The sequence below is a fragment of the Chiloscyllium plagiosum genome, unplaced genomic scaffold (genome assembly GCF_037043375.1).
Source record: "Chiloscyllium plagiosum isolate Xiang-an unplaced genomic scaffold, Cpla_swu_hap1 HiC_scaffold_8, whole genome shotgun sequence".
Lineage (NCBI taxonomy): Eukaryota > Metazoa > Chordata > Chondrichthyes > Orectolobiformes > Hemiscylliidae > Chiloscyllium > Chiloscyllium plagiosum.
Window position 1 is genome coordinate 26,431,367 of NW_028270146.1, and position 20,491 is coordinate 26,451,857.

Below are 20,491 nucleotides of genomic sequence, written 5' to 3' on the forward strand. Positions count from 1 at the left end.
TAAAGGATATCGAGAAGCCTTTTTCTTTATATGTAAACAGATGAGATTTCAGGCCAAAGTGGTCATGTTTTAGAAGTGACTTGTATATTGAAAGGGGAGTGGTCAGCTCTCTAGCTGAGCAGTTCAGTTCCATCCAGAACTGGTTAGGAATTCAACGGTGAACTGTATGGAAACTCTCTTACTTTCTGTCCTTGTAACTTCACCTTGAAAGTATCTGTTCCATTTTTTGCTGTGTTTTAGGTGATTTGCTTATTGGGACTGTTGTGTATGTTTGGAACAGCATAATTAAGTCCAGTTTGGATAGATTGAGTTCTGGATTAGTGGTACTGGAAAAGCACACCAGTTCAGGCAGCATCCGAGGAGCAGTAAAATCGAAGTTTCGGGCAGGAATACGTTTCATCAGGAATACAGTTCTGTTGGGGTTCTTTATTCTGTTCTTTGTATTTCATTGTGTAATTTTGTGAATAAATGTTTTGTCTGTTTTAAAACCTGATAGTCAACCTGGCTAGCTCACTTCAGGTAACTTTCTGAAACAAATTGCAAAGTTATGGTCTGGGTTGCCTGCTGAAGAATGTTTTGAGTGGTCTGGCCTAGTTCATAACAAAATGTATTTCAGTAAAGATGTCATTGGTGACTCAATTGATATTTAAGGGTTTGCCTTCCATTTCTCTTTGCAGGTCTTCACTTTCTTTTAGCAGAGTGCAGCCAAGTGTCTATTGCTTTCTTCTACAGGTTTTGTTATGTCCTTCTTTTTATCCTCCTTTCCTCCATTGGTTTTTCTTTATTTTTCATTGGCCATTGCTCACTTAGTCTGGCTTTTGTCCATTTAAAATGGCACATTTAAGAGTCATGGTTGCAGAATTTTCCCTATAGGTCTGGTTCATGGTCTTCCTTTAACATTTTGCAACTGTAATTTCTTTGTGGGAATGCCATCAGGGTCATTTAACTGACAATTGAGAAAGGCTCTCTGGCTTTGTGTCTTTAAAGAGCCAAAGTTAGATTGCTGATTGCTTTTAGTTTTGCTTGTATTTGTAACTTCAGCCTTCTATTTTTAAGTAAAGGACCTCTTAGAAACTTCCTCTGTCTTGAACTATCTTAAATTTTTCTCAAGAATTTAGCTTGATCTTTTGGCTAGTCAATGATCATCTGCATATTTGTGTGGCAGGGAATACTCACAGAAATTAATACTGTTGATTTAATTTTCTAATGTCCAAAACTGTTGTTTACTTGATCTTTAATTGGTTTTCCAAATATTTACTGCAAAGAACTTGAAGTCTAAAGTTTATATAAGACTGTCTCTCTTAATCATTGTGGCAATACTTACGTTTTTCCACAAAATGTAAGAAACTAAACATTGATTTTCTAGTAATGAAGAATCTAACAGATGTTTATTATAGCTAACTGCTGCAGGCAAACACAGGTATCTGAGTGTCTGGGCTCACAATAAGCTACCAGGTTAAAAAGAACAGCATATATAGAATAGAATAGAATAGAATAGAATAGCAACCCTACAGCGTGGAAACAGCCCTTTGGCCCAACAAGTCCACATCGACCCTCTGATAAGTAACCCACCCAGACCCATTCTCCTACTACTTTACATTTTATCCATGACTAATGCACCTAACATACACATCCCTGAACACTATGGGCAATTTAGCATGGCCAATTCGCTTCACCTGCATATCTTTGGATCTAGTTATATGTTATGATTCAAATGTTCCAGGTAAGATGAAGTGTGAGATCTTTATACATTGGTGTCATATGCTACGACACTGTGATAATATTATGAATATCTTCTTTAAAGATAAACTGACATACTTATTATGAGATAAACTGACATACTACTGTGCGACATAACATAACAAAGGCCTTTAAGCCAAGTGGTGTTTTAGCATGACTGATTATCAGAGACAGAAGAGAGGCTTTCTGGTGACAGAATGAGTTATAAGTCAACCAGAAGGAATACATCAGTCTCTCCTGCTAACTTTGTGATGTTGCACATTTTATTCTTCTATCTATTGCAGATGTACAAATCATACAAGAAGGATTTCAAAAACAATAATGTGAATTCCCTAGTTGAAGATAATTGTGAGTATTGGAAGGCTCTATAAACATGTCTGACCTGTCCAGTCGTGGCTCTGTTCTCTGTACAGAGTAAGTTGGATTACACATCACATCCTAACTTGTGGAGTATTGTGGTCAGCAGTTAAATTATGTCTCTTTAAGGTACATCACAACATCCCCCATATTTTTCAACATCAAATATCTATCCTTAAAGGGTCAAAAGCAATTTACATTGTACAAAAAAAAATGTATTGCATTTTATTACACAAAGCAATGAATCACTGAACATACCAGAAATTTACTTATGGATGGAATCTTATAGCAAAATGGGATTTGGTGAAATTTGTGGCAGAAACAATGAAGAGTCTGTTGAGATGAGCAATTCATTGAATCCTTTAGATATGTTTCATCAACTTGTACATATATGTTATGGCACACATCTGGAGAAGCCAGGCCTCCTGGCTCAAAGGTATAGACAGTACCTTGCACCAGCCCTTTCCATCTGAGCTTTTATGTTTTTCAGAAGCAGTGTGGGAATTTCTTGCTGGGAAATAGAGAGTTTCCAATTCAGGGGGAATCATTACCTGTTAAACACTTTGTTAGTAGTACAAGTCAGCTTAATAACATGCAGCCGTAGGTCCAAGAAACAGCTGTAGTCTGAACAGAGTGATCTTCTGCCTTCCAACAAAGGGTCAGAAATTTGGTGTTTGGCAGGACTAGCCGGAATATCAATGGCACTGTTCAGTCTCTCAGTTCTGTGGCGCTTGTGTTTTGTAGCTCCTCCTTCCTTCCCAGGTTTTCCATGAGTTCTCAAATAAGAACAAAATACTGTGGAAATCCAGCACTAACATAGAGAATACTGGAGGAACTCATCAGCTCTGAAAGCACCTGTGGAGAAAGAAACAGAGTCAATGTTTCAAGGCCAGTATGACTCTTTTTCAGAACTGAAAGGTGTTGGAAAACAGGTTCTGTCAAGAATATAAAAAAAGTTCCCAACCTTTTACTGAACCAGAGATATCCCGGGCTCAAAACATTATTTCTATTTCTTTGCCAGACCTGCTGAGTTTCCCCAGTGTTCTCTGTGTTTATTTCCACAAGTTCTGCCTACAAAGTTGTTTTTTATCCTTCACGGATAGAGAACTTGCCCCTTTTCTGTGTCTCTGAAGCATTCTCTTCCGTGTCCCCTTCTTTCAACAAGTTATTTGCATGGAGAGCAGATTACAGGGAAATAGTGAGTGAGAACAGCTACTGAGAAGTTTAAGTTTGGTTAATGCAGGTCACATGCAGAAAGAACGATTGAGGTACTTTCCCTTTGCAGGCTGGATATCTCTGCTCTATTAGTCAAGAGTGTGGTCCTGGAAAAACACAATGATTCAGGCAGCGTCCGAGGAGAAGGAGAATCAATGGTAATCAATGGTAACATTTCAACAGAGATGAGGAGATGAGGGAAAATTCTGCTCACCCCTCTGGATTTTATGCCACTCCTGCCTTGGGATAGAAAAGCTCTGGTTAATAATGTAAACGCCCCTCATGAGTTTCATAAAATCTGAAAAGGACACTATTAGGACATGAGTGCAAAGAGATTCCTGCAGTTTTAATCTCTGAAGACAGATTGTCTTAGATTTCCATTCAATTAAGTGTTCACTTGACTCAGTGAAAAAGCTGAGGACACTGTCCATGCATTAGACTGTGGTCCGTACTGAAGGCCGAAAGCTCATTTTTTCAAGATTGGCTAAAAATGAACAATATTGAAAATTTTGACATGGTGCAGAATCTCATTGCCAGTCTAATATCTCAAAATTCACAATTCTTTCTGCAAAAATGAAATTATCCTCAGAATGAATGCTGATATTAATACTATCACTAAAGCACTCCAGGCGTCAAGTCATGAATGCAATTAACTGTGTGGCAGCAAGTAAAGAGTAATGAAACAGAGCCTAAACATTTTCACACTGCCATGGCAAACTCTGTGTTTACTGAAATGAAAACAGAAATTGCTGGAGAAGGTCTGACACCATCATTGGAGAGAAAGTGGAGTTAATGTTTTGGGTCCAGTGACCCTTCTTCAGAACCAGATTGTGTTCATCAGATTCTCACACTGGGCAATAGGTTCCTTTCCCTCAGTGAAGCATTAAACATCAGCACAAACCAGTTGGACCACAAAGCCAGTCCTTATGCGATAACATGTACTGTTATGTCCTGTGCGCTTCAACATTTGGTGCAGTTTTTGGGATCAATTTTAACTTAACCCTCTTGTTAAAAGTCAGAAAGAGTGGAATATAATGATGGGTTTGCAACCTGGTCAAATTGCATTAAATGTGATAAATATTGGAGGGGGTGTGAAACAGTTACTCTACCTGATCCCATGGGATTCCTGTCCTGCAAGTTAGGTCAAAATAACAACCACAATAAGATCACTTTAATATTGCTGTCCTTTGTCAATTCACCACATACTACGTGGGACTGTTGGACACAGATTGGATTAGAAGACATGGAAAGAGCCAAGTATTTTGACGAGTTGACAAATCCCTCTCCTGCTACTGAATCTAAATGGTTCGAATTTAGCACACAAACTCTGCAGGCAGTTGAATGACTGGTAGAAGATGTCCTTAAAATATCCAGCATGTCTGTTAGAACCTGAATGAGAAGTATTGTTTCATGTTTCATGTGAGATTGTTCACAAGCAGAATTCTGGATAATGCTGCTTTGGCATATTTAAGATGGCTCCAAAGGGACAGGGTTTTTTGAGAATTGGAAGATTTTCAATGGGGTGTTGCTGTTTTCAGTGTTTATTTCATGTTCGTTTAATCCTTCAGGTAATGAATTATAAGAATTCACCCTCCAGAGATTCTTTGTAAGCATGGTGAATACAAAGGTTGGTTTTCCATTCTGTGTTTTCACTCCTGTTTGTTTATGCATACAAATTAAAACAGAGAAAATTAAAATAACATAAATTTGATGCTTCACTAGCTTATGCTATCTGTTCCAAAACAATAAACTATCTTTAGTCAGGAGGGCAAAAAGGGGACATGAGATAGCTTTGGCAAATAGAATTAAGGAGAATCCAAAGAGTTTTTACAAGTACATTAAGGACAAAAGGGTAACTAGGGAGAGAATAGGGCCCCTCAAAGATCAGCAAAACGGCCTTTGTGTGGAGCCGCAGAAAATGGGGGAGATACTAAATGAGTATTTTGCATCAGTATTTACTGTGGAAAAGGATATGGAAGATATAGACTGTAGGGAAATCGATGGTGACATCTTGCAAAATGTCCATATTACAGATCAGGAAGTGGTGGATATCTTGAAAAGCATAAAAGTGGATAAATCCCCAGGACCTGATCAGGTATACCCGAGAACTCTATGGGAAGCTAGAGAAGTGATTGCTGGGCCTCTTGCTGAGATATTTGTATCATCGATAATCACAGGTGAGGTGCCGGAAGACTGGAGGTTGGCAAACGTGGTGCCACTGTTTAAGAAGGGTGGTAAGGACAAGCCAGGGAACTATAGACCAGTGAGCCTGACGTTGGTAGCCTGACCTCGGTGGTCGGCAAGTTGTTGGAGGGAATCCTGAGGGACAGGATGTACATGTATTTGGAAATGCACGGACTGATTAGGGATAGTCAACATGGTTTTGTGCATGGAAAATCATGTCTCACAAACTTGAGTTTTTTGAAGAAGTAACAAAGAGGATTGATGAGGGCAGAGCAGTAGATGTGATCTATATGGACTTCAGTAAGGCGTTCAACAAGGTTCCCCATGGGAGACTTATTAGCAAGGTTAGATCTCACAGAATACAGGGAGAACAAGCCATTTGGATAGAGAACTGACTCAAAGGTAGAGGACAGAGGGTGGTGGTGGACGGTTGTTTTTCAGACTGGAGGCCTGTGACCCAGTGAAGTGCTTCAAGGATCGGTGCTGGTTCCTCTACTTTTTGTCATTTACATAAATGATTTGGACGTGAGCATAAGAAGTACAGTTAGTAAGTTTGCAGATGACACCAAAATTGGAGGTGTAGTGGACAGCAAAGAGGGTTACCTCAGATTACAACAGGATCTTGACCAGATGGGCCAATGGGCTGAGAAGTGGCAGATGGAGTTTAATTCAGATAAATGCGAGGTGCTGCATTTTGGGAAAGCAAACTTAGCAGAACTCATACACTTAATGGTAAGGTCCTATAGAGTGTTGCTGAACAAAGAGACATTGGAATGCAGGTTCATAGCTCCTTGAAAGTGGAGTTGTAGGTAGATAGGATAGTGAAGAAGGTGTTTGGTAAGCTTTCCTTTATTGATCAGAGTATTGAGTACAGGAATTGGGAGGTCATATTGTGGCTCTACAGGATATTGGTTAGGCCACTGTTGGAATACTGCATGCAATTCTGGTCTCCTTCCTATCGGAAAGATGTTGTGAAACTTGAAAGGGTTCAGAAAAGATTTACAAGGATGTTGTCAGGGTTGGAGGATTTGAGCTATAGAGAGAGACTGAACAGGCTGGGGCTGTTTTCCCTGGAGTGTCGGAGGCTGAGGGGTGACGTTATAGAGGTTTACAAAATTATGAGGGGCATGGATAGGGTAAATAGGCAAAGTCTTTTCCCTGGGGTTGGGGAGTCCAGAACTAGAGGGCATAGGTTTAGGGTGAGAGGGGAAAGATATAAATGAGACCTATGGGGCACCTTTTTCACACAGAGGGTGGTATGTGTATGGAATGAGCTGCCAGAGGAAGTGGTGGAGGCTGGTACAATTGCAACATTTAAAGGGCATTTGGATGGGTATATGAATAGGAAGGGTTTGGAGGGATATGGGCCAGATGCTGGCAGGTGGGACTAGATTGGGTTGGGATATCTGGTTGGCATGGACGGGTTGCACCGAAGGGTCTGTTTCCATACTGTACATCTCTATGACTCTATGACTCTAAGTCCTTTGCAATTCCTTTTGCGTCATGCATCCAAAATGGAAAGTTTTGTGAGACTGCACCCTTCTTGGGTGGCTCCATTGATCCTGGCCAGTAGGGGAAAGCTACATTCCTGTGCTGCATGAATCAGGAGTGTGTCATCCAATGCATTTACTCTCATGAATATTCAGGCCCCCAACTCATTATTTTTCAGTTAGTAGCTCTGTTCAATTAGAAGCAAACTATGAATGCACGTTTCGAACCAATAGCTTTTATGCTACCTCTGCTATGAGGCAAAACCATTCAGGACCACACCTTGCCTGGTAATTTGGCTGATACAGAAAGGAACATCGCACCAAATGTTCAAAAATTTCATTCCTGGGAAATTTTATCCTGTGGGCCCCTTTGGTGTAACATTAGTACTGCCTCTTTGCTGCTGAATTTTATTTATTTTGTGTTTAGTTCTTACACTGTTTGTGAAATGCTTATAATTTAATTCTCAGCTTTGGTTAAGGGCAAGTACCTGAAAAATCATGGAAAGAAATAATGTACATTTGTTTAACACCTTTAGGGACATCAGTTTAAGGTCAGAGGGGAAAGAATAAAAGGGAACCTGAGGGGCAATGTTTTTAGACAGAGGGTGGTACGTATATGGAAAAAGGTGCCAGCAGAAATGGTTGAGGCAGGTACATTAACAACATTTTAGAGGTGTTTGGAAAAATACATGGATAGGGAATGTTTAGAAGGAGATGGGTCTTGTGCAGGGAAATGGTTAATGGACATTTTGGTCGGCATGGACCAATTTGGACCAATGACTCCATGCTGCAGGACTCTGATTCTTTCGGAAGCATGGAAGGTACCAAATAGTTTTGCATTTAATAAAGTGTTTCGAAGCCAGTGTTGCTTTGCAGGCAATTCTTTTAAGGGTTTACAAATGCTGTCTAGCCTGCCATGCATTTCTAGAATTTGATTTCAGATTCTCAGCATTTGCAGTTTATCACACAGAAGAGCGGGGTGTGAACCAAAGGCCATTCAGGCATATAAGTGGCAGCCATGAATGAGGTCATCAGTGGTGGTTGTCCCACCTATCTACAGGCACTGGCCAATTACAGGCTGCCAGCATCAGCAGGTGTTGTGATTTCTGGCATATCTGTTTGATAATGGCCACAAGAGGAGTGTTGGCATCTTTCAGTGGCCCCCATCCTCCTGACACCAAGACATCTGATTGGAGTGCATGGTTTGAGTGAATCTACTCCCTGGGAGACCACTAGCAAATCCCATTGGGTTTACTGGGCAACCTTTCAAGGGCATGGGAAACTGCATTGCCTCAGTTTAATCCCTGAATCACTGCTAAATTTCAGTCTACTCAGGGCTAATGGGTGTCAATTGATGAGCCTGCTTTGACACGCTGCCTCTGGCAGCTAGGAATCCTGTGTCCTCTTTCCACTTTTAACCCAATTCGAAAAATTTTGCCACGGCCAGGAGAAGGAGATTCGACCTCCCTGTGATTACAATCTGAGGAATTATGCACCCCTCCACCGTGGGATGCAGAGAAGGAGGCAATTCAGCCAATTGTGCTAATGCTGGCCCTTTTGAAAGAGCAATCATGGTTAATCCCACAACTCCATTTTTTTTATCTGTAACACTGCAACTATCTCATTCTTAACCGTACAATGCCATTTAAAGCTATTTACAACTGGCAGTCTTCAGTTGCTGATGGGATTGGGAAGGGTTAAGGGTATAAGTAAAAAATTGTTTTCTCTGGATGGCCTCTGATGGCTCACTTAAAAGCACGTGCGGGATGGCAAGAGTGGAGCACCTGTTTTGCCTTTAGTTAGGAGACCTTTAAACTCCCTGAGATGCTTTGCTAATGGACTAGAAAGGGTAGGAATGCAATTTTCAGGGATGAGATCAATGAACCCAAACCCTATTGATGCCAAGTTGTCAAATTCAAAACTGGAAGAATTAAAGTTGAAATGTTTCAGGGGCAGGAGCATCTCACATCTGATCCATGTATTTTGCTGCACTATTGACCCTCTTAGTCAGATCTGCTCGGTGAGATTGTTGGTCCTCTTAGCTTTGATCTACCCACCTCTGCAAAGCATTTGCTGCTTGCATTCAGCAGGTAACCCTTGTAGATCCACAGTGGTGCATAACCAGGGTTTTAGTTCCAGTAGCTCTAGCAGTTTCTCTAGCATTCTCGGTGTACCTTTCTGATTCACTGGATTGATCCTTAAGGTGGATTGTTCAATGATGGGAGGCTGGGTAAATTGGGCCTAGGTTTAGCATCGTCTACTCTTGCTCCTACATTCTATGTTCTCATCGTCTTAAGTTGATGTTATAAGATCAAAGACTTTAAAAGTTGCCATTGTTATATGTTGCCACGCTTCCAATTTAATTCTGCATGCTATAATCGTATTTTAAAATTTATAAATGAATTAGTCAAGATCCCATTTGATAAGAGTATCATGCAGTTTGGAGAATAGATTAATAACCCATTCCAGACAGCCTTTCTCCCTGAGTGGACTGAGCTAACAATCCACATCATCCTACTGAGCAGTCTCTATGTACACCAAGTACAAATGTGGCTGCTCCTCCCACTGAATTTGTATCGAATTTCTCAAGAATAAGTACAAATGAGAAAAACAAACATCAGAAAACAGTATACTCAGTGTAATTGTGAATTAGGGGAAGCATAAGTCTGTACTTGAGACGATGTACAATTATTTCTACTGGAAGACCTGTCATTCACCAAAGTAAAATAAATCCCTTCTGTGATATGATTTTGTATACATATTTTGTTGAGCAAGTTATTGGGTTAAGGTGACATTTCTGCTATTTAGAGATTGTGCCATATTAATTCTCTGAGACAGCCTTTCTAACCTAACACCTCAGCCAGGTTGATCCACAAACTTCAGGGATGGTTGACCAACTTGTCCAGAACTTTAATGGGCTAGAACTGTCCTTATGAACCAGGATCATGAATCTTGAGTGTGCAGTGGATTACGTTGGTGACCAATCTTCTGAAGTAATTCAAGAAATGAGCTTACCACCAATTTTCCAAGTGTAATTAGGGATATACAACAAATGCTGACCCTACTAGAAAATGCTCACAGCATATGATCGAATAAAAACAAGAGTCCATTCTGAGATCCATGAGCTCAGAATACTTCATTTCCCTTCTTGAGTTCATGAACAGCCTAATCACACTTCCTTAATGGGACCACTCGACACAGTGCCAAGCACTTCCTTTTATTTGATTCTAGTTAGGAGGAGCAGCAATGTTCCCATTTCATTTCTAAGGATGGGTCATTCATCAATTCATTAAACTCTCCTCTCTTCTGTCAGATGTGGATGGACATGCAGTATATTTCCAATAGTCCTTCAATTGTCAAATCAAATTTCTACTGATTTCACTTGTTGCTTTAATGTTAAAAAAGGTGTTTTGAAATGACCTTCTTCTCTCCACCAACACCCTTCAATCTGTTACTAAAACAAGAACTTGGTTTTCTAAACTATAATCATGCACACTTGTTCATGTGCTAGTCCATACTGTATTATTTCAGAAAATAATAAATGCAGCAATTCCCACTGGTGGCAATAAGTGACTGGAACTTTCAGAAATGCAAAAGACCCAGAAATCAGGAGCTCATGGGCATACGTGCACAGTGATGGTTTTTTTTGTGTGTGTGCAATTGACAGAATATCCAGATCTAAGAATTCCTTTTAAGATATTCTGGTATTCCTCAAGAGTAAAGAATCCTTCATACCACATGTTTATCAGATGGAGATTAATAAGTATGTGGCAATGATTATGAGCTAGTAATTCAATAGGATGATCGTAGGCTTGAATACCTTCTGAAGCTTAAGACCATCACCTGACACTGTGTGCTATATACAATGGAATAAATATTTCAAATGCTTTTCTGCTTATTTTTTAAAACAACAAAAGAGACAAAAATTGTCCAGTCAATAATCAAAGTGAAAAAATGGTGTGAGTACAAATCAAAAGTAATGACCCAGAGAAAGCACGCATTTAAACTTCATAGTGAGAGAAATAGAGAAAGGGGGAGAGAGGGAAATAGAGTGGAAGAAAATAAGAGATGAAAGTGTTGTATTTATGTCAAGACTTTCACAACCTCAGGACGTTTTAAACATCCAATTAATTACTTTTCAAATGCTCTCAATGAGTTTTGAAGGCAGTTGATACAAAGAGGAGACACAGAAAAGAAATTTTTGAAAATTTGACGAGAGAAAAGGACATAATGGAAGGAGAGGAACAAAGAGAAATAGTGAGCTAAAGGAATAAAATACTGACTGTTATTGCCTTGACTCTTACTGCATATTCAACAGAACACCTGCTAGGCTTAAAATATTATCGCTAACCATCGCTACCACAATGACAGCGGTTTAATCTTTCGTGCTTGATTTTCTCAGATGGACTGTCCAACCTTGACAATTCAACCTTGAATTTTTTCAAGGAGGAACCCAATCAGGTTTGAGTGTGCTTGGGGAAAGTCTCTCTGAACTCCTTTCAGCTGCACCGATTAGTTTTGTGGTATTCAAAACAGCTTTTCAGTTCTGATTCAGACTTCAGAGCCAGTTGCACTTTGCTGGATCCCACTGACATCCTCCCTGCTGCACAGGGTAACCAGACAGGTAGACAAACGCAGTCTTCTACATACAAAACCATAAAGTTTGAAACAAACGAGAAATTTAGGAGTCTAATCGCTCTGACAGGCAACTGACTGAGTTGTACTAATGTTTTACAAGCTGATATAATATCCATTCATGGTGACATTTAACATACATTCTCAAATCTTGGAGAGCAGGAAGAAACTCAGCTGATTTTTTTTTCACAAGAAATATCCAGAAACATGTAAGCACGACCCTCTTAGGTGAAGCAGAAGGTGTAACATTGAATTGCGAACTGATACTTGATCAGTACTAAATGGTTTTGAAGTGGGTGTTGGAAGGCTGCATTTTTACATTAAGCTTTGAAGTTGGGAACATCCTTTCATTTTAGCCACCTCAGTGTAGACCAGATAGGCGCTAATATACACTGCAATGTGAATTCTGTAGTGGACTAAGCCAGACCACCCAAAGCATTCTTATGCAGGCAGCTCCAGATCATAGCTTTCCAATTTGTTTTGGTAAGTGTACAGTGAAAATTACCCAGAGTAAAATAGCTAGGTTGGCTACTAGATTTTAAAACAGACAAAAATTTATTCACAAAATTACACAATGAAACACAAAGAACAGAATAAAGAACACTGACAGAACTCAACTTATCCAACAAGACTTAATTATGCTATTCCGAATATACAGAACAGTCCCAATAGGCAAACTCCCTTTAAAACCCAGTATAAATGGAACATATGCTTACAAGGTAAAATTGAAGGGCAGAAAAGAGAGAGAGAGAGAGAGCTTCCAAATGGCTACCTGTTGAACTCCTCCCAGTTCAAGACTGAACTAAAAACTGCTCAGCTCAACTAGAGAGCTGACCACTCCCCTTTCTTTATACAGGTCACTTCCAAAAGTATGACCATTTTGGCCTGAAGGCTCATCTGTTTACATATAAACAAAAGGCCTCTCAAAATCCTTTTCATCTCTGTGCCAAACCAGACTGATCAGAGCCTCTGGAAAAAGATTTATTACTCCTCTGGAAAAAGATCAAGGACAGGGTATCTTGAGCCAAGGAACTGCTTTTATTTAAAAAAAAAAGGGACTAGCTGTGTGATAACTCCAGTAGAGGATTATTTCACTGGCAATGAACACAAAAGGAATCAATTCATAAGTTTGTTGTCTCCCAGCAAGAGCTGGCAAATGTGAAGATTTTTCTTTCAAAGTCTCTCAGATACCAAGTCAGGTGTGCCTCAGTGTGCTATGTGGGCAAGAGGAAACAGCAACAACAAAACATGTCCATTTCAGGTTCTAATTCTCTCCCCCAACCCCACCGTGAATCTGCAAGAATGATATGAGGCTGTCGCAATCCAGCTCACCCTGAACAATAATTTGTTTTATAGTTGCTGTTTCTATCGGCAGATTTGGGGTAATATCCAACCTCATCATTTCAACAGATTGTTATCGAGTCATAGAATCATACAGAATGGAAACAGACCCTAATGTCTAACTCATCAGACACGAACAGACATCCCAATCTGACCTAGTCCTATTTGCCAGCATCTGGCCCCTTCCTATTCATACACCCATCCAGATCCCTTTTAAATGTTGTAATTGTACCAGCCTACAACACTTCATCTGGTAGCTCATTCCAAACATGCACCACCTTTAACATGAAAAATTTACCCCACAGGTCCTTTTTAAATTTTTCCCCTCTCACCTTAAACTTATGCCCTCTAGTTTTGGACTCCCACACCCCAGGAAATTAATCTATCCATGGATAGCTATTCACCCTATCTATGTCCTTCATGATTTTATAAACCTCTAGAAGGTCACCCCTCAGCCTCTGATGCTCCAGGCAAAAAAACCCCAGCCTCTTCAGCCTTTCCCTATAACTCAAACCCTCCAGTCCTGGCAATATCCTTGTGAATCTTTTCTATATCCTCTCAAGTTTAACAACATCCTTCCAATAGAAGGGTGACAATGTCCTGTACAGCCACAACATGACATCCCAACTCCTATAGTAAAAAGACAGGTCCTTAAAATACCTGAGGATTGAAGACGTTATGTTATATGACTAGTTGCTACCTGCCAAACAGGAAAAGATCCATTTCTTCCCATTCTCTGTTTCTGCACTGTCAATCAGTTGTCAATCCATACTAATTTATTATTACCTCCGATACCGTGAGCTTTAATTTTGCCCACTCATCACTTATGTGGGACCTTATTAAAAGCCTTCTTCAAATCCAGAACATCATAGAATTCCCAGAATGCAGAGGCAGGCCATTCAGCCCATTTTGCTTGCACCAATTCTCTGAACAGCAGCTCATCCAGACCCATGTCTCCCCCGAAATCCTGCATTCCCCATGGCTAATCCACTGAACTTAGACACTATGGTCAATTTGGCCTGGTCAAACCACTTGACCGGCACATCTTTCGACTGTGGGATGAAACCTGAGCAAACCCATGCAGACACAGGGAGAATGTACAAACATCACACAAACAGTCACTCGAGGGTGGAATCGAACCCAAGTTCCTAGTGCTGTGGGCAGTAGTGCTAACCACTGGACCACTGTGCTGACCTTCATAGCCACTGGTTCTCCCTTGTCAGTTCTATTAGTCACATTCTCTAAAACCCCAGTATGCTATGTGGTCAAGAGAATGAGCAAGAAGTTTGCAAATGGAGTTTACTGTGAAAAAAAATGTGAAATTATTCATTTTGGAAGGGAGAGTATTATTTAAATGGAGTCAAACTGAAGAAAGCTGCCACACAAAGGGACTTAGGAGTAATCGTGTCTGAACACAAGGCTAGCTCACAGCTTCAGCAGGTAGGAATGCTCATGGAATGTTGACCCATATTTCAAGGGATTTGGAGTAAAAGGGTTGAGGAGTCATACTGCAACTGTACAACGTACTGGCATGACCACATCTGGAATACTGTGAACAGTTTTCGTCCCCTATTTTAGGAAAGATATCATTTCACTGGAGGCAGTTCAGAGAAGGTTCACTTGGATAGTCCCCAGTGTGGAGGGATTGTCTTATGGCTAAACAGGTTGGGACTCTACTCACTGAAGTTCAGAAGAATGAGAGATGATCTCATCTAAACATATCAGATTCTTAAGGCACTTGACGGGTAAATGCTAAGAGGATATTTTTCCTTATAGGAGAGTCTAGGGTCAGAAGCCATTGTCTCAGAATAAAGAGGTGCCAGTTTAAGACTGAGATGAGGAGGCATTTCTTCTCTCAAAGAATTGAGAGCCTTTGAATCTCCTTTACACAGTGAGCTGGAGGCATAGAGCCCTTATGTATATTTAAGGCTGAGATAGATAGATTCTTAGTCAGTAAGGTAATTACGGTGAAAATTTAGGAAAGTAGATGTGAGGAATGTTAGATCAGCCATGATCCTATGAATGGCACAGGAAGCTTGAGGGGCCAAATGGTCTACTCCTATTTCTAATGATTTTATTAGTTAAGCATGATTTTTCTTTCGTAAGCATATGCTGATTTTGTCTAAGCCTGTTAATGCTTTCCAAGTGTTCTGTTATCATGTCTTTTATAATAGACTCTTACATCTTAACCATGACTGATGTTAAGCTAACCAGTCTGCAATTCTCTGTTTTTATCTCGCCCTCCTTTCTTAAATAATAGGGCTACATTTGCCACCTCCAAACCGTACGAAATCGTTCAGTATCTATAGAATTAGAGAAGATGACCAGCAATGAATCGAATATTTCCAGGCCACTTCCTTCAGTGGATGTAGATTATCAAGCCTTGGGGATTTGTCAGCCTTTAACCCTATTAATTTCTCTTGCACATTTTTTTAACTAATACGGATTTTCTTCAATTTCTTCCTCTCACTACTCCCTTAGATGCTTAACATTTCGGAGAAGTTATCTATGTCTTCTTTTATGAAAACAGAACCAAAATATGTATTTAATGCTTCAATTCAATTCTAATTCCCTTATGTCTGACTGTGAGAGACCTATTTTTGTCTTTGCTAATCTTTCTTCTTCACATATTTATAGAAAATCTTACAGTCAGTTTCCAAGCTCCCTGCAAGTTTACTCTCATACTTTACTTTCTCCAGCCTGATCAATCTTTTTGTTCTATCTTGCTAAATTCTAAACCGGTCTCAGGTTTGCTGCTTTTGCTGGCAATTTTATGTTTCCCCTTTTGATCTAATGCCATCCAAAATTTATTTTCTAAGCGATGGTTGAGTCAGCTTTCTGTTTCATTTTTGTGCCAGACAGAAATTAATAATTGCAATTCATTCATACATCCCTTAAATATTATTCATTGCCTATACACTGCCAACCCTTTTAGTAACCTTTCCTAATCGATATTACCAACTTCATAGAATCGTAGAATACCTACAGTATGGAAGCAGGCGATTCGGCCCATCAAGTTCACCAACCCTCTGAACAGCATCCCACCTAATCCCTGTAACCCTGCATTTCCCTTGGCTAATCCATCTGGCATGCACACTATGGACAATTTAGCATGGCCAATCCATATCTTTGAACTGAGGGAGGAAACCAGAGCACCAGGCGGAAACCCACACAGACATGAGGAGAACCTGCAAACGCCTCAATAAACAGTTGAGGGTGGAATCAAACTCGGGCCCCTAGTACTGTGCTAACCACTAAGCCACCGTACTGCCCACTTGCACCTCATACCCTTGTGGTTCTCTTTATTTACATTCAGGATCCTACTTACGGAATCAATTTCTTCATTCTCCATCTTATTAAGCAAGTTTATCATTTACAGTGCTCTTCACAACGCACCCTGCACAACAAAATTGTAAATTTTGAAACATTGTAAAAAATATACTTGGTACTAAATCAGTGATAATCTGTCGGTTGCCAGTTAAAGAATTATACTAATTCATTGTTGAACTGACCACTCACTGGTATTCTTAAACGTGAGCTATTTGCTTACAGTGCCTTGAGTTTAAAGAAAAGGGATAACTTTGCATACTCAAGTGCAATATATGAATACTTTATACAAGTATGGTTACATACTTGTGATCCTTTACTGATTAAGGAAAAGAAATTTAATGCAGAAACTGTTCTCCAAATTATTAGTTCCGTAATTCAGTAAGCTGTTTTACAAAGAGAATGTCTTGTAGCTGTAGGATGCATAACAAGAGGTCCATGTTCATATTATCCACAACTTGCACGTCAGTTTAGACAGGCAAATGGAGGTGATGTGGGCTTAGCAAAGGTGCATGAGTCAAGGGTATCACAGCATGTTGAATATCTGTGGAAATGTTGACTGAAATGGTGCAGAGTACCTTCTCCACTAGAATGCTGAGGTGTTGCAGGTACACCTCTCCTTGACAGTGCTCATCTGCTGCCTTCTATTGCCTGTCACCCCATTCTGCAAAGTACAGGGAAGAGTGACAGTCATTGCACCTCTCCTCTGTACCATCTCCCATGCAAATGTTTCCAGTACTACATGAAATTGTCTTAAAATTTAAAAAGAGAGCAGTGGTGCAGGATAGCTAATAAAATGGTAGAAAATTGATCTTGAAATTAAATTGACAAGAAATATGGAAACTAAAAACAAGAGCTTCTATACGTATATAAACAGAATAGTTAAAGTAAGTGTGGCACACTTGAAGGAGCAACTGGTGAATTGATAATATGAAACAAGGAAATTGTAGATCACTTTTATGGAATGGTACAGTGGCTCAGTGGTTAGCACTGCTGCCTCACAAGCGCCATGGACCTGAGTTTGATTCCAGTTTTAGATGACTGTCTGTGTGGAGTTTGCACACTCTCCCTTTGTCTGCATGGGTTTCCTCTGGATACTCCGGTTTCCTCCCACAATCCAAAGATATGCAGGCTAGGTGAATTCGCCTTGCCAAATTGCCCATAGTGTTCAGGGATGTACAGGCTAGGTGCATGAGTCACAGGTAAATATTGGGGAATGGGTTTGAGTAAGATACTCTTTGCAGGGTCAATGTAGACTTGTTGGGCTGAAGGGCCTGTTTCCACACAGTAGGGATTCTAATTCTAAACATAAAACTAATATTTTACATTGATCTTCATGGTAGTGAACACAACAGACATCCCAAGGTTATCAGATAAACAAGGTACTGGTGAGAAGACAGATCTCATAACGATCCCTTTCAAGAGAGGCAAATTATTTGATAATTAGTGGGACCAAAGATAGACAACTTGTTAGGTCAGCCTGCAAATAAGGGTTTTAAAGGAAGTGGCTGCAGAGATAGTGGAGGTATTGATAGAAATATTCCAGAACAAATTGGATTATAGGGTTCCAAGGGATTGGAAAACTGTGCGATTCCCCTGTACAAGAAGGGAGGCAGACAGAAAGCAGAGAACTGCAGACTAATTAGCCTAACATCTGTAGTTAGGAAAGTGCTAGAGTTCAATATTAAGCAAAAAATAGAAAGGTTTAATGCAATCAAACAGAGTCAACAAGGTTTAGCGAAAGGGAGACGATGCTTGACAAATTTATTAGAGATCTTCAAGGACAATTAAGGAAGGATAGCAAACACTGGAATTACCAATGAAGCCCACATCTCATTAAGGAAATGAAAACAAAGCTGTGGATTCTCTGATTCCCATAAGTCATGCTGCCTATGATTTTATTTCTTGATCCATTTTATGTGTAACATGCATTAATCTTCATTTGTTTTGCCTGGATATTAATGCACTTTTTGAATAAATTACTTCATGTTCATCCTACTTACTTCTACCACCTTGGCTCTTTTCTATTATTGTGTGGGATAGTTAGAATGTGTTTGGTCAGAGTGCATCTTGCACCCATTATAGGTCAATTGGTAACATATTCCTTCTGATCTTTTAAATAATCCATTTAATCAGATTTTCCTTTTAATTTTGTGTGTTTTGGAATCTGTGAGTCAATCAGCAGTGTTAGTCCTTGTCACCACAATTACAGGGTTCAAATGAGTTGGTGGGTCTGATGCACAATTCTCCCTCCAGGCTAATGATAGTTATAAAGTTTTCTTTACTCTGTCAGCAGTCTGCTGAATCCATTCTCATCTTGCATTGGTCACCCGAACAACCTTCTATTTTTACTTTTTGGTCTCCTTTCATTTTTCCATGATTAAAATCAGGGCGATTCAGTCTGCAATTGAAACGTATGTGAATCCCCCCCCCCCACACACCCCCTCCACCCACTCAGTTATATCCCTGTCATTTACTGGCTTAGACCTCAGTGATCTGAGGATAAGAAGGGGAAAAAAATCATCTGCGTGTACAGACACCACTGTTCACAGATGGAATAGCAAAGACTGGTGTATTCTCCTATCAATCATGTCTCCTATCAAACAGGAAATTTGGCACATCTGTAAAGACTCTTGCCAGTTTTTATAGATGCGTCATTGAAAGTATTCTATCCGGAAGCAACTGCTTCGCCCAGGACTGTAAGAAACTATGGAGAGTTGTGAACACAGCCCTATCCATCATATCGGTAAAAACAATGACTGCAGATGCTGGAAACCAGAGTCTAGACTCGAGTGGTGCTGGAAAAGCACAGCAGTTCAGGCAGCATCCGAGGAGCAGTAAAATCGATGTTTCGGGCAAAAGCCCTTCATCAGGAATACAGGCAGAGAGCCTGAAGGGTGGAGAGATAAGTGAGAGGAGGGTGGGAGTGGGGAGAAAGTAGCATAGAGTACGATAGGATTTTACTGCTCCTCGGATGCTGCCTGAACTGCTGTGCTTTTCCAGCATCACTCTAATCGCGACCCTGATCCATCATATCACCAGCATTCCATCCATTGACTCCATCTACACTTTTCGCTGCTTTGGGAAGGCAGCCAACATCATCAAAGATCTCTTCCGCCCTGTTATAATCACTTCCAACCTCTTCCGTCAGGAAGAACATACAATAGCTTAAGCAAATAAACCAACAGATTCAAGAAAAGCTGTTATTTGCCTTCTGAATGGACCGCTCAAATTTTAAATTTAATGTTGACCTCGTACTTTGTGTTCCTTCTCTGCAGTCGTGACTTTGGAGACCTCGCTCTGTTCCCTAATGCACTTTGTTCAGTATGATCTGCCTGTACTGCATGCAGAACAAAATTTTCATTGTACCTAGGTACATGTGGCAATAACAAATCAAATCAAAGAATATCAAGAAATTTGCAGACCATAATATTGGAAGTGACTGTGTTTCATGTTCTGTACCTAACCAAACACTCCTCTAGCCAGACAGTCATTTCTGCAGCATTGACTGGATTTGGGCATGGAGGCCATATGGTGTTCCTGGTGCAGCAAACTCAGAGAATTGCCTGGGAAATTGAAAATCCTGATCAACAATGCCCCTAATCTGGAAACTTTCAAAAGAAGCCCCTTAAAACCAGACAATCCAAGAGGTTCCAAACTCATATCAGCTTCAAACTTATCTTGGCATCACCCTTTTGTCCTGTCCCACCTGTCCATCTTCCTTTCCACCTACTGGCTCCACACTCCCCAGCAACCTATCACTTTTACTCCCAATCTGCATCCACCTATCACCTACTCAGCTATCTTCCCCCCAGCCCAACCTCCACCCCCAATCCCCTATTTATCTCTCAGTCCCCTTCCCTCTCTAAATTCCTGATGAAGAGCTTATGCCCAAAATGTTGACTCTGCTGCTCCTCAGATGCTGTCTGACCTGCTGTGCTTTTCTAGCACCACACTTTTCGACTCTGACTCTCCAACATCTGCAACCTCACTTTCTCCTGATCGTTATCTAGTAAAGTTTAGTGCACTTAAAAGCTACTCTAACTCCTGCATTGCAATTAATCTGGACCCATGACTAACAACTGCCAACAGACACCAACATCAACCCCACCCCTGAGCATAGTCCCCCATTACTTGGCCATCCCTACCTGCTGGCTCCTATACCTCATGCTAACCTGTTATCCCTACGCCCAACACAACAC

The 20,491-nt window shown here is 40.4% G+C and overlaps 1 long non-coding RNA gene across 1 annotated transcript in view; it reads right to left on the bottom strand.

The window, feature by feature from the left end:
• Positions 1-1,670: 1,670 nt before the first annotated feature.
• The window catches only part of LOC122553413 (uncharacterized), a 92,538-nt gene continuing 73,717 nt past the window's right edge, over positions 1,671-20,491 (bottom strand). The window contains exon 4 of the long non-coding RNA XR_006312703.2: positions 1,671-2,952. This is a non-coding gene — a long non-coding RNA (uncharacterized LOC122553413). The remainder of the gene's footprint in view (positions 2,953-20,491) is intronic.